Here is a 20,069-nt window from a genome sequence, read left to right on the forward strand (position 1 = left end):
CACCTGTCAGTGAGGGGCAGAGTACAAGGGATGAGGCACAACCCTTTGAGAGGGAAAGGTAATTAGGTGCTTTTAAAGTGATTAAATACTGATGCATTCTTGTAAAATGTTTGTGGTAATAAAATTTAATTACATTCTTTATTGTATAGGGTGTGGCTATTGGTGATGAGTCCAAGTAGATTCCATATCATAGACCCTCTGGCATTTCCATTCACAGTGAGAGCCCCATCATATGTATAAGTAACATTTATTTTTTATTTTCCTTATTTTCATAAATAAATTCAAAACTAATTTCTGTAATATTAACAACTAGTATTTTGTGTCTCATAGGAAACACCTAGTGCACAGGAGGTTGGATGCCAGAGTTTTGTACCTTTGTTGATGCAACTATTATATCTAGAGGAGGAGTTGACACAGGTAAGTTGTAGTTTGAATTCTTGATTATATGTTATAAATTTATCATGCTATGAATTATAATGTTATAGTTTAAGTTGTAGATTCATCTAACAAACATACTTAAACATACACATGCCACAATCAATGAGGTTCAAGCATTGTTGAGGACATATGAGAGGACTCCTGACCAGTACAGGAGGTCGATGAGAGAGGTATTTATGATGAAAGTTTAATACTATGAATCTTCATTAAAACAATATATCATTATGCATTTGAGTAATTCAATGTTAGATACATAGAATAATATAAATTTAGTAGTCTAAGTTTAGGTTTTCCTTTTTTATTTATCTAGGAGGCATCTAATCCACCTAGTGCAGTGAAGAGGCTGCATTTTAATCCACCAGCAACCTAGGATAGTATAGTTATCATAGGATGTGTCATGAGACATTTTGAGATGGCATATGCCATATTGTATACAGAAACATTGATATTATACACATTCTAATGGCATGATCAGCCACATTTTGTATATGGATCTATGTATTTTGATATATGTTTATGTAATTTTTCTATGGATACATGAACTTTGATATATATTTGTGGAATTTTTCTATAGATACATGTATTTTGATATATACTTTTGTCATTTATGTGCACAATGGTATACAATTATTTAGTATAGTATTGTTCAATTTATCTTAGATCATGTGTATTGTTCATGTTTATGGAATATCATTCATTTTGATCATGTTTGTTATATTTGATTCAAATGCAATAATTTATGAATAACATTTTAGCAACCTTTATTATCAAATTTTGATGTAATGTTTAATTTGAAATGTTATCATATATGTTTAATTTGAAATAATCTTTGTAATCCCTTAACATGTCACTATGGTTCACCTACCCAAATGCACTTAGAGCACCTTAGAAATGAGATAGTTTGTTTTAGGCCTCAGCATGACCATCCTCTATCATTTGACGTTTCATCAATAGCCCCCACAAGCTCCAAGTTACAACCCTTGGAATATCGACCTCAAGATGCACTTAAAGCACCTTGGAGACTCTTTAGTACAGGGTGGCCATGAATGATAGAGGTTCTTCATAGCTAGAATAAGGGTATCACTAGGGTTCACTCATCCATTCATAGCTAATGGCACTGATGATTCGATGCCAAGATCAATGATTTCAAAGTTATGATGTGATGCACCTATGAGCTAAGGCACACTGCGAGTTTTGGCATCGAGTGAGATCGTTGTGCCAAATCCAAACCAAATGTGATCTCTCAAAAATGAGATAGTCTATTATAGGCCTCAACATGACCATCTTATAGTATTTGACATTTCATTGATATCCCTCACGAGCTCTGATTTACAACCCTTGAAAGATCGACCTCAAGATGCACTTAGAGCACCTTGAAGACTCTTCAGTACTGGGTGGCCACAAATGATCAAGGCTCTCTATGGTCAAAAAAAAGGTGTCACTAGGGTTCACCCACCCATCCAAAGCTAATGGAACTGATGATTCAATGCCAAGATCAGCGATTTCAAAGTTATGTTGTGATGCACCTATGAACTGAGGCACACTACGAGTTTTGGCATCGAGCGAGATCACTGTGCCGAATCCAAATAGAATGTGATCTCTCAAAAATGAGATAGGTTATTTTAGTCCTTGGCATGACTGTCCTATAGCATTTTATGTTTCATCGATAGCCCTCATGAGATCCGAGTTAAAACCCTCAGAAGATCGATCTCGACACACACTTAGAGCACATTAGAGACTCTTCAGTATGGGGTGGCCGCGAATGATGGAGGCTCTCTGTAGTTGGAACAAGGGTGTCACTAGGGTTCACCCATCCATCTAGAGCTAACAAAATTGATGATTTGATGTCAAGATCAGCGATTTCAAAATTACACTGTGATGCACCTATGAATTGAGGCATACTATGAGTTTTGGCATTGACCGAGATCGTTGTGCCAAATCCAAACGAAATGTGATCTCTCAAAAAAGAGATAGGTTATTTTAGGGCATGACCATCTTGTAGCATTCAACATTTCATCGATATCCCTCATGAGCTCTAAGTTACAACCCTCGAAAGATCAACCTTGAGATGCACTTAGAGCACCTTAAAGACTCTTTAGTATAGGGTGGCTGCGAATGATTGAGGCTCTGTACAGTTAGAACAAGGGTTTCAATAGGGTTCACCCACCCATCTAGAGCTAATGGTGCTGACAATTTGATGCTAAGATCCGCGATTTCAAAGTTATGTTGTGATGCACCTATGAACTAAGGCACGCTGCGAGTTTTGGCATCGAGCGAGATCACTATGCTAAATCCAAAAGAAATATGATCTCTCAAAAATGAGATGGGTTATTTTAGGCCTCAACATGACCATTCTATAGCATTCAAAGTTTTATCAATAGCCCTCATGGGCTCTAAGTTATGACCCTCAGAAGATCGACTTTGACACGCACTTAAAGAACCTTGGATACTCTTCAATACGGGGTGGTCGTGAATGATGGAGGCTCTCTATGGCTAGAAAAAGAGTGTCACTAGGGTTCACCCACCCATCTAGAGTTGATGGCATTGATGATTTGATACCAAGATCAGTGGTTTCAAAGTTATGTTGTGATGCACCTATGAACTGACACATACTACGAGTTTTGGCATCGAGCGAGATCATTCTGCTAAATTCAAATAGAATGTGATCTCTCAAAAATGAGATAGGTTATTTTATCCCTTGGCATGACCATCCTATAGCATTCAACATTTTATCGATAGCCCTCATGATCTCTAAGTTATGACCCTCAGAAGATTGACCTTGACACGTACTTAGAGCACATTGGAGACTCTTTGATATGGGGTGGCCAAGAATAATGGAGGCTTTTTGTGGCTATAAAAAAGTTGTTACTAGGGTTCACCCACCCATTTGAAGCTAATGGCGCTAACGATTTGATGCCAAGATCAGCAGTTTCAAAGTTACGTTGTGATGCACCTATGAATTGAGGCATACTACAAGGCATCAAGCAAGATCGTTGTGCTAAATCCAAACAGAATGTGATATCTCAAAAATGAAATAGGCTATTTTAAGCCTTGGCATGTCTATCCTATAGCATTTTACATTTTATCAATAGCTCTCATGAGCTTTGAGTTACGACCCTCAAAAGATCAACCTCAAAATGCACTTAGAGAACCTTGGAGACTCTTCGATATGGGGTGGTTGTGAACGATGGAGGCTCTCTGTGGCTAGAAAAAGGGTGTCACTAGGGTTAGTATTAATTAAAAACATTATTTTTTACCTCTCTCAAGGTTTTGGCATTGGGCACATTGCAAGTTTGGTGTTAGTATGTATTAAAATCATCATTTTTTAGGCCCCTTCACATAAATTGCATTAAGTAAAATCATCTTTGTTTCTAAATCAACAAGTTTACATTTACAATATCTCAAGTGTTTCATCATTATTGCATCAATACACGACTACCAAAAATCGTAGTGTCAAAAATCATAGTGTCAAAAAAAGTAATGTCAAAAATTGTAGTGTCAAAAATAGAATAGATTTTTCTTCATTCTTCTCCTTATTTAGTTTTTTATCTTCATGCATGGCTACTCTTCATGATGTACCTATATTCTAATATTAGTAACTTATTTTACTAAATAAGATAACCATCAGTTCACCCAAAAATTATGAACAAAATAACATAAGAAGTAAATATACCTAGTCGAGTGTTCCAGTAGGGTCCTCTCTTTGTTTTAGGGTCTCCAATAGGGCTTCATGATCAGAATTATTAATAATAATAAATTATTTTACTTTTGGTCTTCCTTAATGCTTCAAAAACTTCACATTTGTTGCTATAATAAGATGTGAATATATGAGAATTTTTTTGTGTTTCAAATAGCCTTTGAATGCAGGAATTCCATTTCTTCTAAGCATGTATGTCCATAGCCATGTTTCAGCAACAACCACTGGACTAGTAGGATATGTGAATCCATCATCATCTATGATCAGTTGTGCAAGCTTTCATTTACCTCTTACACAACCTGCTAACCAATAATATGATTTCTCATCATTCCCCTATGGTGTAACCAATGCAAAGACATGTCCTAGCTGAAGAAGATCTCATAAATGGTTATGCCCAAGTGAAATTTCCATGTCATCATTTTTGATAGAGGGTGTGATAGAAAATGGAGTAATATAATGTGGATCCCATTTGTCCACCCGCTCACTTGACTCACAATGATCCCAATCACACTAAAAACAACTAGGACAAAAGCAAGCTAGCTATTGTGTCCAAATGGTCCATGTACTAGAATCAGAGCTCTAGAATCAATGCATTTTTAATGAGTCTCTCACTATAGCACAATTTGATCTATCACCTATGGACCCTTCCTCAACCAACCATAATAATGTGCATACTACTAAATCAAGAGTCCCCCTGTGATAATGTTGAACTACACCAATAAACAATTCTACAAGCATCAAGAAGCTTTGCTCCTAAAATCTTCAATTGCTCCTTAACTAGACCTCTCTACACATGCCCCTACTCCATCGTGTTACCCTTTCCAATGGTTGGACTCAAAAAACTCCAAATATGAAGCACCCCCTTCTCTATGTGCATCCTACATAGCTAATAAAACATACGAGCATTCTTGAATTCACCTATGCATTTATTTGACCAAATGATATGTCTTTCCATAGAAATTACATGCTCCTATAAGAAATCAAAATAATTCTTGAAACAATTTACACAAACTCGTGAGAGTGAGATCTATCATCACTCATATAAAAGGGTATTCTCTAATAATAGTTTGATTATCTTCCACACTATCAAGGGCATGTCTATATGTTATGTGGACAAAAATAGCAATTTGAATAGAGTTGTAATATTGAGATTATGTCTCATGTTGAGGCTGCAATGTGTAATTTTGCGAGTGAAAGCATCTACCACCACATTCTCCTTCCCTTGAATGTACTTTACCTCGAAGTCATACTCACATAGAAATTCCATCCATCGCCTCTACCGAGCATTCAAATTAGGTTGACTAAAAATGTACTGAAGACTGTGATGATCACTATCTAGTTTGAACTTTTACCCCAACAAGAAATGTCTCTACCTTGTCAAAGCATGAACTACCACTGCTAACTCAAGATCATTCGTAGGATAATTCAGCTTGTGATCCTTGAGCTTGCATGATTCATATGAAATCACCCACCCATTCTACATCAAAACCACTCCAATCCCCTCAAGGGAAGCATCTGTACACACCAAAAAATTACCTTCTGGATCAAGTACTACTAAGATCAGTGCACTAGTCAAAAGCTTCTTGAGCTTCCAAAATGCCTTCTCGCATTTCTCTATCCATATAAACTTCTTTCCTTTCCTCTGAAGGGAAGTGATAGGATGCACTATTTTGGAGAATTTTTGGATGAATCTGTGATAGTAACCAGCTAGACCCATGAAACTACGAATCTTTGACACAGTAGTGGGTGTAGGCCAATCTACTATTGCTTGGATCTTCGCAGGGTCTACAGAGATACCATCACCTGATATGACATGCCCTAAATATTGTATCTCTGATTGGAAGAATTCACACTTGGCCACATTGGCATAAAGTTGATTATCTCTCAATAACTACAAAACCAATCGCAGGTGTTCCTCATGCTCCTTCTGAGACTTAGAATATATCAATATATCATCAAGGAACACAAGTAAAAATCTGTCAAGATAAGATCAAAACACCCCATTCATCAAGCTCATGAAAACTGATGGAGCATTTGTTAGCCCAAAAGCTACTACTGTGAACTCATAGTGCCCATAGTGAGTTCGGAAGGTGGTCTTGTGAATGTCAACTTCCTTTATGCAAAGCTAATGGTATCCTGACTTAAGGTCAATCTTGGAGAATATTGTAGCTCCCTTGATTTGATTAAATAAATCATTGATCCTTGGTATAGGATACCTATTTTTTATTGTCACCTTATTTAGTTTTTTGTAATCAATACAAAGGTGCAAAGAACCATCTTTCTTTTTGACAAAGAGCACTGGAGCTCCCCATGGTGATACACTAGGTTAGATACTCCCTTTGGCCAAAAGTTCCTCTAGCTGAAGATGCAACTCACCCAATTCCTGTGTAGTCATATGATAAGGAGCTCTAGAGATAGGCTCTGCTCCTAGAATGAGGTTAATGCTAAAATCAATGTCTCTTATTGAAGGCATGCCCGAAATCTCACTCAAAAAAACATCTACATACTCCTGTAAAATAGGGTTATCTAAAGTCTTTCTCACAGGATCTTCCTCATCAAGCTCATTTACTGTAACAACAAATATCTGATATCCCTTACGAAAACTCTGCTTCAATTGCATAGCAAAAATCATTCATAGAGATATAGGCTTCGGTACCCCAACAATATTCACATCCTTCCCTTGGTCATCCTAACACATAATAATCTTCTTCCTGCAGTCTATACTAGCTCTATGAGAGCTAAGCCAATCCATACCTAAAACCACATCGTAGGAGCTAGGAGGTATAACCTGAAGGTCAACTACAGTATCAAATCCTCCTAAGCTAAGCCCACACTTATGAACTATAGAATCTATGGAGACTTTAGTGCCTGAGGCTAGTTCCACTTGCCAACTATGATCTTGCTTAACTGCTTCCAACTTACACTTAGCAACTAGAGATGGAGAAATAAAAGCATCTGTAGCACCTGAATCAAACAACACTGAGAGAGGTGTACCTCGAATAGCTATTGTAGTTTCAATCACTATCCCCTGATGGTGATCTACTACTACAAACACTCTATGAGCTCTACTTGCATATCCAACTGTGGGCTCAGATTTTGTTGGCCTAGGACCTAAATACTGAGGTGCTCGCTATGGATAGTGAACTTCAAAATGTCCAACCTACCCACATGTAAAACATAATGTCCTTCTACTAGATCCTCTCCCTATAGGTGGTGCATTTGACTGTTGGTGGCTATCCCTACTAGCAAAAGACTGACTGCTCTATGCAGGCTGAGTGTGTTGATTCTGTTTATTGCATTGAGCATTGCAGTTGTTCTTAGAGTTAGAACCTCCACCACCAGCTTCAGCCTGAGGGTATGATCCCTTCTGCTGCTATGTCTGCTGAGGTTTCTTTTGATACTATTTCCCCTTAGGAAAATGAGGCTTCTTATTTCCACCTAAGTTGTGGTTGCCCTTAGATCCTGATGCTATAGGTGCTCCCACAATACCTCCTTGTCCAAGGTTGAGACTTTGTTCTACAAGATGGCTCGTCATACCACATCCTTGAGGGTTTTAGGCTCAAATATCTTAACACCCACAATTATACGGTTGTTCAAACCTCTAATGAAGTGTTGTGTCAACTAAGCTGAGTTGTCATAGATTCCTGAAAAGGACATGAGCTCATATAATTTTCGCTCATACTCTGTTATAGTCATACATTACTTCCTGAGGTTATGGAACTCATCTACTCTTTGCTACTTCCATTCCTCTCAAAGGAATTTCTCATAGAAGCTCTCCAAGAATAGCTCCCAAGTGACATTGTTCATGTCTATGCACAGATTCTTTTCCTCAATTGTCCACCAAGTGGCTCCAAAATTCTATAGGTTGGTAATATCAAATCTCTCTTTAACATTATTGTCAAAGTCTTGCATGACAAAAATCCTGTCAAGGGCAATAAGCCACTGTTCAACCACATATCCAAAACTGTGCCCATTAAAGGACTTGACCTTGGATCTTGAAAGGTCCTTCATCTGAGCAGATATAATGGATCTATGTCAATCCCTCCGAGGGCTCCTAGACCTCGATCTATGCTCATATTCTGGTTGATGTGCTCTATGTTGATCATAAATAGGAGGCAAGCGATCAAGAATAGTTAGCATCATCTGTCTCAAGTCAACCTCCCTAGACTTAGCTTGGGCCCCTCTAAGGTTCTCTTCCTGCTACTCACTAACATGCTCTCCCCTAATCTCTTCCTGAGTAGGCCCTTTGTGGACAGACTCATGGACACTGATAGCTCTTCTATGTCCATGGCCTCTACCACAACATCTACCATGACCTCTAACAAAAGACCTCATCCTAGATACCATCCTACAACAATATCCAAGATGCAAAATACTATTACAACCATAAAGCATTCTACTGTAAAGCTTTTATATATATAAAGACACATGTTTTGGAAAAAGACTAAGCTCAATTTCAGTTTGCCTATGTTTAGGTTTAAGTAGAATTTTTAGTTTTAACAACGGAGTGTTGAAGTTTGAAACATATGCAAGTAATAGTTTTTAAGTTCTATCTCAGTTCACTTAGTATTCAAGTTTTAGTTTGAAAGAGATACGCATGATAGATCAAAGTCCTTTTTTTGTTTAACTAGTTGACAACTAGTGACGTTCCAATATATGCAGAGCTCTCAATGTAGAAACTTGAGCTTTGATACCAAATGTAATGCCCTGCCAAGGGATCCAAAAGAATTAACCTAAAGTTTCACTAAGTTTGGTAGCATTTTTTTTTTAAATTTTTTTTTTGAAACATGGAAGTTAAGCCATTCACATCAAACACATGGTAGCAAAAGCAATAACATCATTCAACTAAAACATACATAACAGGTTACATTCCTTAAGGATCCCTTAATGTTGAGTCACATTAACTAATATTAATTCTATCTAAAACTGCATCCACATGAAATAATAATGAAAAGTCCAATGTTCTTAAACAATATACATTTGTTCCAAATGTCCCTTAGTAAATTAGTTTTCAAAATGCTCAATCATCCATTGTACATGTCACAAGGTATGAAAGACTTAAATGAATATACATATTAGAAATAAAGTACATCATCCTATTCTGATCCATGATGCAAGTGCAATAAGGTAAATGAAACCATATACCATACATGAAACATCATCATAAAAGATATAACATCCATTGTAAAAGATAACCATATATCATAAAACACAATTAACTAAGTGTGTGGTTCCTCCCAACCGTCAATAGCATCATTAGACCATTGTGGGCCCTAGCCATCCCTCTATACATAACATCCCAAGTCACCAAAGAGATCATCGGTATTATCATAGTAGGAATGTCACTCCTAAAACATACTACATCATATGCAAATAGGAATCTAACCTGCTACAATCATATGCATAAGAAATCTAATCATGCAAAATAAAGCATAAGATGATTCTATAAGTAAATGACATCATCTATCATATGCTAATCATCAATATAAGGAAATGTACTAGTAAATAACATCCATCATAAGATCCATGAATAGAATAAAGGTAAATGCCAACAAAGAATGCTCCAACCATGGTGTCTCAAACAGATCCCAAATGGTAAGAGCAAAGATGCACTACCACCCAACCACATGGAACCTAAATGGCCCACTCCCACTGCGCTAAGGAGATAATCTGAAGTCCCAAACAAGATATCAAATCACATAACACAAGGTACCAAATCACATAACACAAGTACTCTCTAAGTCTAGGAATCCTAAAAGTATGCTAACTCAAAGGTTCCAACATAGGCTGGCATCTAATCCTAGAGGCACACAAGACATGTAGGAATCTACTATGTAAGCAAGAAAGTGTCATCGCACAAATCAGGCTAGAGTTACCCTAGTAGTCTCTCAATAGACCCCAACGCCCTAGTGATCCCTATGCGGCCACTAGTATCCTCTCGTACTGATGAGGCATACTACGGACTGCAAGGTCGCAACCAAGCATCCTCTCTACTCCCATCCTAGTCTATACTAGTACTCGAGGCATGGGCGAGAACATAAAATTATCTTATTAGGTTCATTTAAGTCAATATTTAGTGTAATGTTTTCACTTATTAAACAACTTACAATGAGTTACCCTGGCAGCCACTTAGGGCCCCGGCCCCCATTGCAAGCCACTCCCTAACACTACATGTAGATAACCTACCCTAAGCTCATGAAATCACAAAATGATAGAATTACCTCAGTCCTATACGAGAGACTAGAAGGCATCATAAAGATAATCATAATAACATATCAATTCTCTACGAGCAACTAAAAAGCATCAAATGACAATTCATAGTGTCCATCGATTCTCAACAAGCAACCGAAAAATATCTCAAAATAATATTGGTAAAAGACTTCCAAAATGGTCAAGTCATACATGTCACAACATGAAATCATCAAGATCAAGCAAACACTTCAGTCCCATCAAGGCGACTGGAAAGTAATCCAAATACAACTAATCGACGACTCAAAAGCAGTTACACATATATCACAACTTACACATGAAGACTGAAAGCAATATCAATCAATAAACCGGACACATCATAGAGCATGTCATCACATAACCATGCTTGGGTTTTAAAAAAATTGAGATCAAAAGGCATCAGCATGACATCACAAATCATAACCCCTGAGCCTTTGGTAAACATCCTATAACTGGTCAACAATCTAGTCAACCCAAAACCCCCAAACAGATAGCATAGAGAAAACACAAAATGCAAGCACATTTTTTTGTTTCATTAAAATCCCATAGTTGAATTAAGTGTGGGGTTTTAGTTTTCATTTCAGATTTAGATATCAAGTGAAGGAAAATTTGTACATTTTTCCTAACCCATATATTTGTTTTGATAGATTGAAGTTTTCCTCCATAACTCTAGAAATTTTCTAAGATGTTCTAGGAGTATTTTCACATATTCACTATATGGAAAAAGACCCTCCCCCTCTTCATATTTCAAAATTAATTTCTGTATATTACTTTAGGAAGGATTGTTCTTTTAAATCATGTATCGCTTTCAAATAATTTACAATCTCAATAGTTCATAAAACATCCACCTAACCCTTAATTAATCTAATTTACATTAATTTATAAATATAAACTATATCATTGAAAGATATCTATTAATTTAATAACTAAATGAATTTCCATTAACAAATTATATAATAATTAATAATTAAAAATTATTAATATATAATAATTAATATTTAATAACAAAAATAATTAATAACATTAAAATATATATATAATAAATTTATAACACATACTAATCCCAACATTAATTAAAAATAAATAAATAATGAAAAACGTACCTACGAATCATAGGCCTGTCGCAGGTATGCAGTTGCTTGCTGTGTCAAGTTTGCGCTGACAATGGGTACAAAGTACCCCTATTGTCGCAGTGCCTGCAACAATAGGTACTCTACCACTTGCAGGGTCTATGGGGTACAGGATCGTCCCTCCCAATTTTATTTTTTAAATAAAATAAAATAAAATGTTTTCCATATGCTATCAAAATATATAATTTTTTTTTTAAAAAAATTTAAAACGTTTTCCCCAAAATATTATCCAAATATTAAAAAAAATTGATAAAAGATTTTATTTGCAGGGATTTGAAAAAACGTTCTTTGACCATAAGGTTTTTAATAAATTTTCAATTATTTATACAATCAAATTTATTTTAAAAGAATTTATATATAAATATAACAAGATCAAGCTCAAGTCTGAAACATGAATATAGCGTATCGTTTCTCCTTAAATTTAATTATTCATTCCTCCTAAGAAGATCTTACCCTAATAAAATTTCTCAAATCTACTGAAGAGGACTATATTCATTTCATGGGTTCACCATAACAAAGATTAAACATTCATAACAGGAATGCATTCAGAAGACATGAAGAAGACAGGAAGTGGAAGAAGCAAAATAACATATGCAAAATCACAAGTGTCTACCTGGACACTGATGCTAATTCACTTCTCCTCAGAATCTATAGAGCAAGCCCTGTCCTTCTCCAACATTCGCAGATCCACCCAAAAATGCACATCAAGCTACTAGGAGTGCCTGAATATAAGGACCTCTCAAGAAGCACCTAGAATCTCTCTAGAAACAACCAGAAGATAAGATAAGTGTTGACAACTAAGCATGAGTCTTTTCCAACCTTCTAGATGAGCCACAAGGTTATAGACACCATGTGCTTAATTTGTGCACTAACTCCTGCGTTGTAGACACACGTGCATAAAAGAGGTGCGCATACTCCTAAGTAGAGTTATGACTTTTATTTTAATTCTTTTATTATTAGTATTATTATTATTTATTTGCTATTTTATTATTATTATTTATTTTATTTTATTTATTAATTTCCCATTTAATTAATTAAAATCAAAATATCATAATATTATATTAATTTTCCAAAATAATTAAATCATTAATTAAATCTTTTAATTTTAGACTTAATTAAAGAAAATTCACCAAAGACCTCCAAAATAAAATATGAAAACCCATCATAGAAAAATCAATGCAAAATTAGTCTAAGGGGTTAAAATCATGAATTACATCATCCGATGCATTCAGAAGGTAAAACATTTCAAATACTTGTCCTACTTTTCTAGGACAAATGGTTTAAGGGTTTAGGAGTTGGACTTGAAAATTTATCTCCCCTCTCTTACCATTGAGATAGTGCGATAGGGTGCGCTCATCTTGGCAATTCAGGGAAGTCAATACTTGGTACTTGCAACCTGCATAAAATTCATGCATGTACATACACAATATATATATATATATATATATATATATATATATATATATATATATATATATATATATATATATATATATATATATATATATATATATATATATATATATATATATATATATATATATATATATATATATATATATATATATATATATGCTAAGCTAAACATGCAATGGTAGGAAGTGGTGCATCATGTAGATCCTTACTAGCAAGTGACTACGACTCCCTCCCTTAACCACATCAAAAATTTCATACATAAAGAAACAAACATGCACACCATACACATGCAATATGGGGTAAGTATCCATAAAAAAACACATATAATAATCTGTCTAGCTAAACATCATCAATAACTGAGAATAATGTAATAATCATCATGCATACATGAAATGTATAGTCTTAGTAATCTCATCATATATCAATTGAATCTGGAACACAATATCTAATAATCCCAAAACAATGCTACCAACCATCAGAAATAAAACTGGCCTAAAAAAGTTCGGTAATGATAGCAACAATGTAACTAGACAAATGTAAACTAGGGCAGGCACTACACATGTCTTATTTTGAAGAGGATCATCAATTCTCTCTCGTCTACTAAGTGCTCTTCTCAAAGTAGTATGATTTAGGTTCAAGTCAATACAAGTTTGTCTCATATATCTACCCTTTCTCAAATGTTGACTTACCAAAGAGGTTGTAATAACCCTTTGAGAAGTTCTCTTATCCTTCTCCCTACTATTTTTCCCAATGCTATTGAGAGCACTGAAAAGATTCTTCACAATAATGGCATTCCTTTCCAATTTTTTATTGACATGAATCTTCAATTTGGAAAGCATAGGTCTCATCTTTTGCATCTTTAATAAGTGCGTAAAAAGTTGACATTGCTCCACCGCTGTCTTGTTGTTGAAAAACATCTTATATAGTCTTGAATCCCATAACTGAATGGTTCTTCTTCTTTTTTCTCTTCCAAATTGGTAATCATCGTTTCATCAATTTCAATTATCCATTTTGGTGTTCTAGAACATTCATGTTGATTATAATTAGGAGATATGTAACGCTCCTATGCATTGCCATTTTCAACATGGTCAAGCATGCAATTTACATTATGAACTAGTAAAATTTCATCCTCCAAATTTTCATTCTCCAATTTTTCATTCTCTAAAATTTCAATCTCAGCATTATCATTATCAATTGGTACATTTTCATTCCCCAACTACACATATTCATTATCTGACTCTATGATTTCACCTTCAATCAATACATCATCAACTTAACTCACATTTAACATACCTTGTCTCTTCCTTCAGTGATTTACCTTGTCCCTTTCCCTATATGTTGCAATGTCTTCATCTAATACCTTCCTTTTGTGTTTAGACTTTCAACAACTACTACTCCCCATTTAGAAAAAAATATCGAGCACCTAATCATATATTATAGAACCTTTTTCGATCGTATGGGCCCCAAAAAATTAGTTTTCTCCAAATCCATGAAAATGGCTCACAAAAATGTGATTATCAGGTCTACAGTGATAGGAAATATGTTGAAAAAACTATGCCAGTATTTTGGGTACTCAATCCCATTTCGAGTATCTTATTCCAAATCAGATACCTGATATGATATCGGGTACCCAATATGGATGCCCAAATTTTGGAGGGAAGTCAAAATTTGGAAATTGTGGAAAATGTGAACAAATTTGATTATTATATATGATTAATATAAATGATTATTAGTATATATAATTATTATATATGATTATTATTATATATGATTATTATATAATATTATTATGATTTTTACTATTATTATTAAATATAATATAGTAATATGTATTATTATTGAAATTATTATTGTTATTATTATGACCTATAAATATTATATATATATATATATATGATTATTATATTATATTATTATGATTTTTACTATTATTATTAAATATAATATAGTAATATATATTATTATTGTTATTATTATTATGACCTATAAATATAATATATTTATATATATATATATATATAATTATTATATTATATTATTATATTTTTACTAGTATTATTAAATATAATATAGTAATATATTATTATTATGACCTATAAATATAAAATATTAATATATATATATATATATATGATAATTATATTATTATATTTTTACTATAATTATTAAATATAATATAGTAATATATATTATTATTGTTATTATTATTATGACCTATAAATATAATATATTAATATATATATATATATATGATTATTATATTATATTATTATTATTTTTACTATTATTATTAAATATAATATAGTAATACATCTCATTATTGTCAGTTGGTTCGAATGCGTTGAAAGGGGTCATAGGTTAACCTATGACCTCTTTCGACACATTTAATGAAACATATCTGCCTAGTGGCCCTAGGACCCCTGAGGATGTTGAACCTATGACCATTTTCGACGCATTTCATGACAACATATGTCCCTAGGGGCCCTAAGACCCCTAGGGACTTATTTCCTTGGTTTGAATGCGTCAAAAGAGGTCATAGGTTCACCTATTTCGTCACATTTCATGACAACATATGTCCCTAGGGGCCCTAGGACCCGTAGGGACTTATTTGGTTGGTTTGAATGTGTCGAAAGGCATCATACGATAACCTATGACCCCTGTCAATGAATTTCTTGAAAACATATGTCCATAGCAACCCTACGACCCCAAGGGAACCATTTGGTTGGTCTGAATGTGTCAAAAAGTCCTTTCAATGCATTTTACGAAAATATATGTCCCTAGGGGCCCTAAGACCCCTAGGGATGTCAAAATTTCCACACATTTCATGACAACATATGTCCCTAGAGGCCCTGCAAGCCCTAAGGACCCATTTGGTTGGTTTGAATGCGTCGAAAGGGGTCATTGGTTAACCTATGACCCCTTTCAATGCATTTTAGGACAACGTATGTCCCTAAGGGCCCTAGGACCCCTAGGGACCCATTTAGTTGGTTCAAATACGACGAAAGGGGTCATACGATAACCTATGACCCCTTTCGACACATTTCATGACAACATAGGTCCCTAGGGGCCCTACGACCCCTAGGGACCTATTTGGTTGGTTTAAATGCATCGAAAGGGGTCATAGGTTAACCTAATAGGTCCCTAGGGGTCGTAGCGCCCATAGGGACATATGTTGTCATGAAATGTATTAAAAGGAGCCATAGGTTAACCAATGACCCCTTTCGATGCATTCAAACCAACCAAATGGGTCCCTAGGGGTTACAAGGCCCCTGAGGACATATGTTGTCATGAAATGCATTGAAAGGGGTCATAGGTTAACCTATGACCCCTTTCGACACATTCAAACCAACCAAATCGATCCCTAGGGGTCATAGGTTGACCCTTTTCGATGCATTTCCTAAGAAGTGTTGCCCAAACACTAAAAGTATTGTACACCTTCATTAGAAAGGTCGTACGATACTAGAATGTATTGCACAATGCTATATTAAAGTATCGCCTAGGTTTTGGTAAAACCTACTCGGGCAGACAACGAGCACTTTTTAGATTGTCCAAAAGTTTTTTGATGGTGTTTTGGATACCCTTTACGATGTTCTTGAATACCTTGGAGTTACATTTTGAATTCGATATGTTTTTAGATTCAAAGTCATTTGCATTCTTCTCTGGTTCATCATTTTGGTTAGTAGTGGTGTTTGGAGATCTTTTAGTGTTTAGATGTGTGTTTAGTCTCCTATTTTGATCTTTGTGATCCTCGTATGTTGTATGTTGTGTGCATCCATACTTTAAATTTTTTATTATTATTATCTTGGCTTATATTTATCCTTGATCCAAGGATCTCCATGCCAAGCATTACAAGACACCTAACTCTAAACAACATAAAATGTTAGAAAAGATATCACTTATGAAGTAAACTATAGATGATTATTATATAAGAAACATTACTATCCAAGGTATAAAAAATAAATTTTCTAGGCAATAGATACATGATCTTGCATGTAACAAATCTTTTCATAACCAAAGATAAGAATGCATCATAAAATAATGTAAATGTATAGAGAAATAAGATAAAGAGATGAAAGGATAGTACATTATTCCCACTTAGTTATCATGAAATGAATAACAAAGGGATAACATACCCTTGAGAGAAGAAAGAGAAAGAAAATCCAATATATGCACTAAATGAGAGATTCTTTTATAATAAAGATGCACTTACATATATAAGATTGCACACACTATGTAAACCCCTACATAACACAATAAATATATGTAAGAGAAAACACCAAATTATAAGAGAAGGGTATGTGTAGGATCATGGTCAACCAATTTATGGCCTCAAGTGGCAATGAAAAACTAGCAAATCAGGGTTATGTCAACTTGACACATAATTTTAAAGTGGTTTTGCACTTTATATCAAAAATTTGTAAGAAAATAATCTATAGGAAATTGAATTTAGTTTCTGAACTACTAGGCCTTATCTAGAGAAAAAATTATTTGATTGGTCAAAAGTTTGGATTTTAATGTAGTACTACAAAAATTTCAGGGCGAAAATAAAAAGTAGGTGTATGTTCGACCACTTTAATCAAAATCAAATGATAATTTTTTTTAGTATCATTATAGATATAAAAAGTAGACTCATGCTTGGATGTGACACATATTTTTGGGTATTTTTATTCCAAATAAATAATTAAATATGAATTTTCTACTATAACTTTTCAAAATTAAAAAATCTCGTGTCTGACCACCTTAACTAATTCAAAACTTTAACAAATTAATTTATTTATTTTCCTTATACTAGGCGAAGCATAGAATGTGACGCAACTTTTAGATTTCAAAAATGTTATACTATTTGAAAGTTATAGCTATTTTTCAATCAGTATGTCAATCAACACTTTACAATCATCTTCATTATTAAAAATTAACTAATAAATACTTATCAAACTCATAATTTGACAGTAATTATATCGATGGAATCTTGAGAGTGTTATAAAAAAAAAAGATTGTTTCATTGAATTTTGATGAAAATAATATTGTCAAATGGCTACTCGAAGTCTAAATGTTAGTGAAACCTTTCTCAAACACATTTTTTGAGTTGACCAAACAGGTTTGGTAAATACCAAGCCTAATTGGGTATTCGATACCAAATAGGACACCCGATATGAAATTGGGTAAAATTCTTCCCCAAATTTTTGAATTTTTGAAATTTTGGAAGGAAACCACCCAAATATTGGAGGGAAACCAAAATTTGGGAAGTGAGGGCATTATTATTATTATTAACTATTATATTATTATATATAGTAATATATATGATTATTATTATGATTATTATTAAATATAATATAGTAATATATATAATTATTATTATTATAACTAAATATAAGATAGTAATATATATGATAATAATTATTATTATTATTCAATATATATAGTAATATTATATGATTATTATTAATATATATAGTAATATATATGGTTATTATTATTATTAAATATTATATAGTAATATATATGATTATTATTGTTATATAATCTAGTAATATATTATTAATATATTAAAATATATGGTATTATATTATTATTAAATATAATACTATCATAAAGTGCATCAAAAGGGGTCATAGGTTAACCTATGACCCATTGTGATGCATTTGAACCAACCAAATGGGTCCCTAGGGGTCCTAGGGCCCCTAGGGACATATGTTGTCATGAAATGCATCAAAAAGGGTCATAAATTAACCTATGACACCTTGTGACATGCTTAGGAGTCCTAGGGTTGTCAACCTATAACCCCTTTTGACATATTTAAACCAACCAAATGGGTCCCTAGGGACATATGTTGTCATAAAATGTATCAAAAGGAGTCATAGGTTATCATATGACCCCTTTCGATGAATTCAAACCAACCAAATAGGTCCCTAGGGACATATGTTTTCATGGAATGCATCGAAAGGGATCATAAGTTAACCTATGAAGCCTTTTGATGCATTCAAACCAACCAAATGGGGCCCTAGGGGTCTTAGAGACCCTAGGGACATATGTGGGTCCTAGGGCCCCTAAGGACATTTGTTGTCATAAAATGCATCAAAATGAGTCAAAGGTTAGCCTATGACCCCTTTCGACGTATTCAAACCAACCAAATAGGTCCCTACGAGTCCTAGGGCCCCTAGGGACATATGTTGTTATGAAATGCATCAAAAGGGGTCATAAGTTAACTGATGACCCCTTTCAATGCATTTGAAGGTCAACCAAATGAGTCCCTAGGGGTCCTAAGGCCCCTAGGGACATAGGCTATCATGAAATGCATTGGAAGGAGTCATAGGTTAACTTATGACCACTTTCAATGCATTTGAACCAACCAAATAGGTAGGCTACCATGAAATGCATTGAAAGGGGTCATAGGTTAACCTATGACCCCTATGACCCCTTTCCACACATTTGAACCAAATAGGTCCCTAGGGGCCCTAGGGCCCCTAAGGACATAAGTTGTCATGAAATATGTTGAAAGGGGTCACTGTTTAACCTCTAGCCCCTTTTGATACATTCGAACAAACCAAATAGGTCTTAGGGGTCATAGCACCCCTATGAACATATGTTGTCATGAAATGTATCGAAAGGGGTCATAGATTATTGTATAACCCCTTTTGATACATTCAAACCAACCAAATGGGTCCCTCGGGGTTTTAGGGACCCTAGGGACATATGTTGTCATGAAATTCATCAAAAGGGGTCATAGGTTATTGTATGACCCCTTTCAACGCATTTGAACCAACCAAATGGGTTCCTATGGGTCCTAGGGCCCCTACGAACATAAGTTGTCATGAAATGCATTGAAAGGGGTCATAGGTTAACCTATGAACCCTTTCGATGTCCCTAGGCATCCTAGAGCCCCTAGGGACATATGTTGTCATGAAATGTATCGAAAGTTTCAACACATTCGAACCAACCAAATGGGTCCCTAGGGGTCATTAGGCCCCTATGGACATATTTTTTCATGAAATGCCCCTTTTGATGCACTCAAACCAACCAAATGGGTCCGTAGGGGTCTTAGGGCCCTTAGGGACATATGTTGTCATGAAATGCGTTGATACGCATTTGAACCAGCCAAATAGGTCCCTAGGGGTATGGACCCCTAGGGACCTATTTGGCTGGTTCAAATGCATCAAAAG

This window comes from Cupressus sempervirens, chromosome 2 (genome assembly GCF_028749045.1).
Source record: "Cupressus sempervirens isolate cs-2001-9-10 chromosome 2, ASM2874904v1, whole genome shotgun sequence".
NCBI lineage: Eukaryota > Viridiplantae > Streptophyta > Pinopsida > Cupressales > Cupressaceae > Cupressus > Cupressus sempervirens.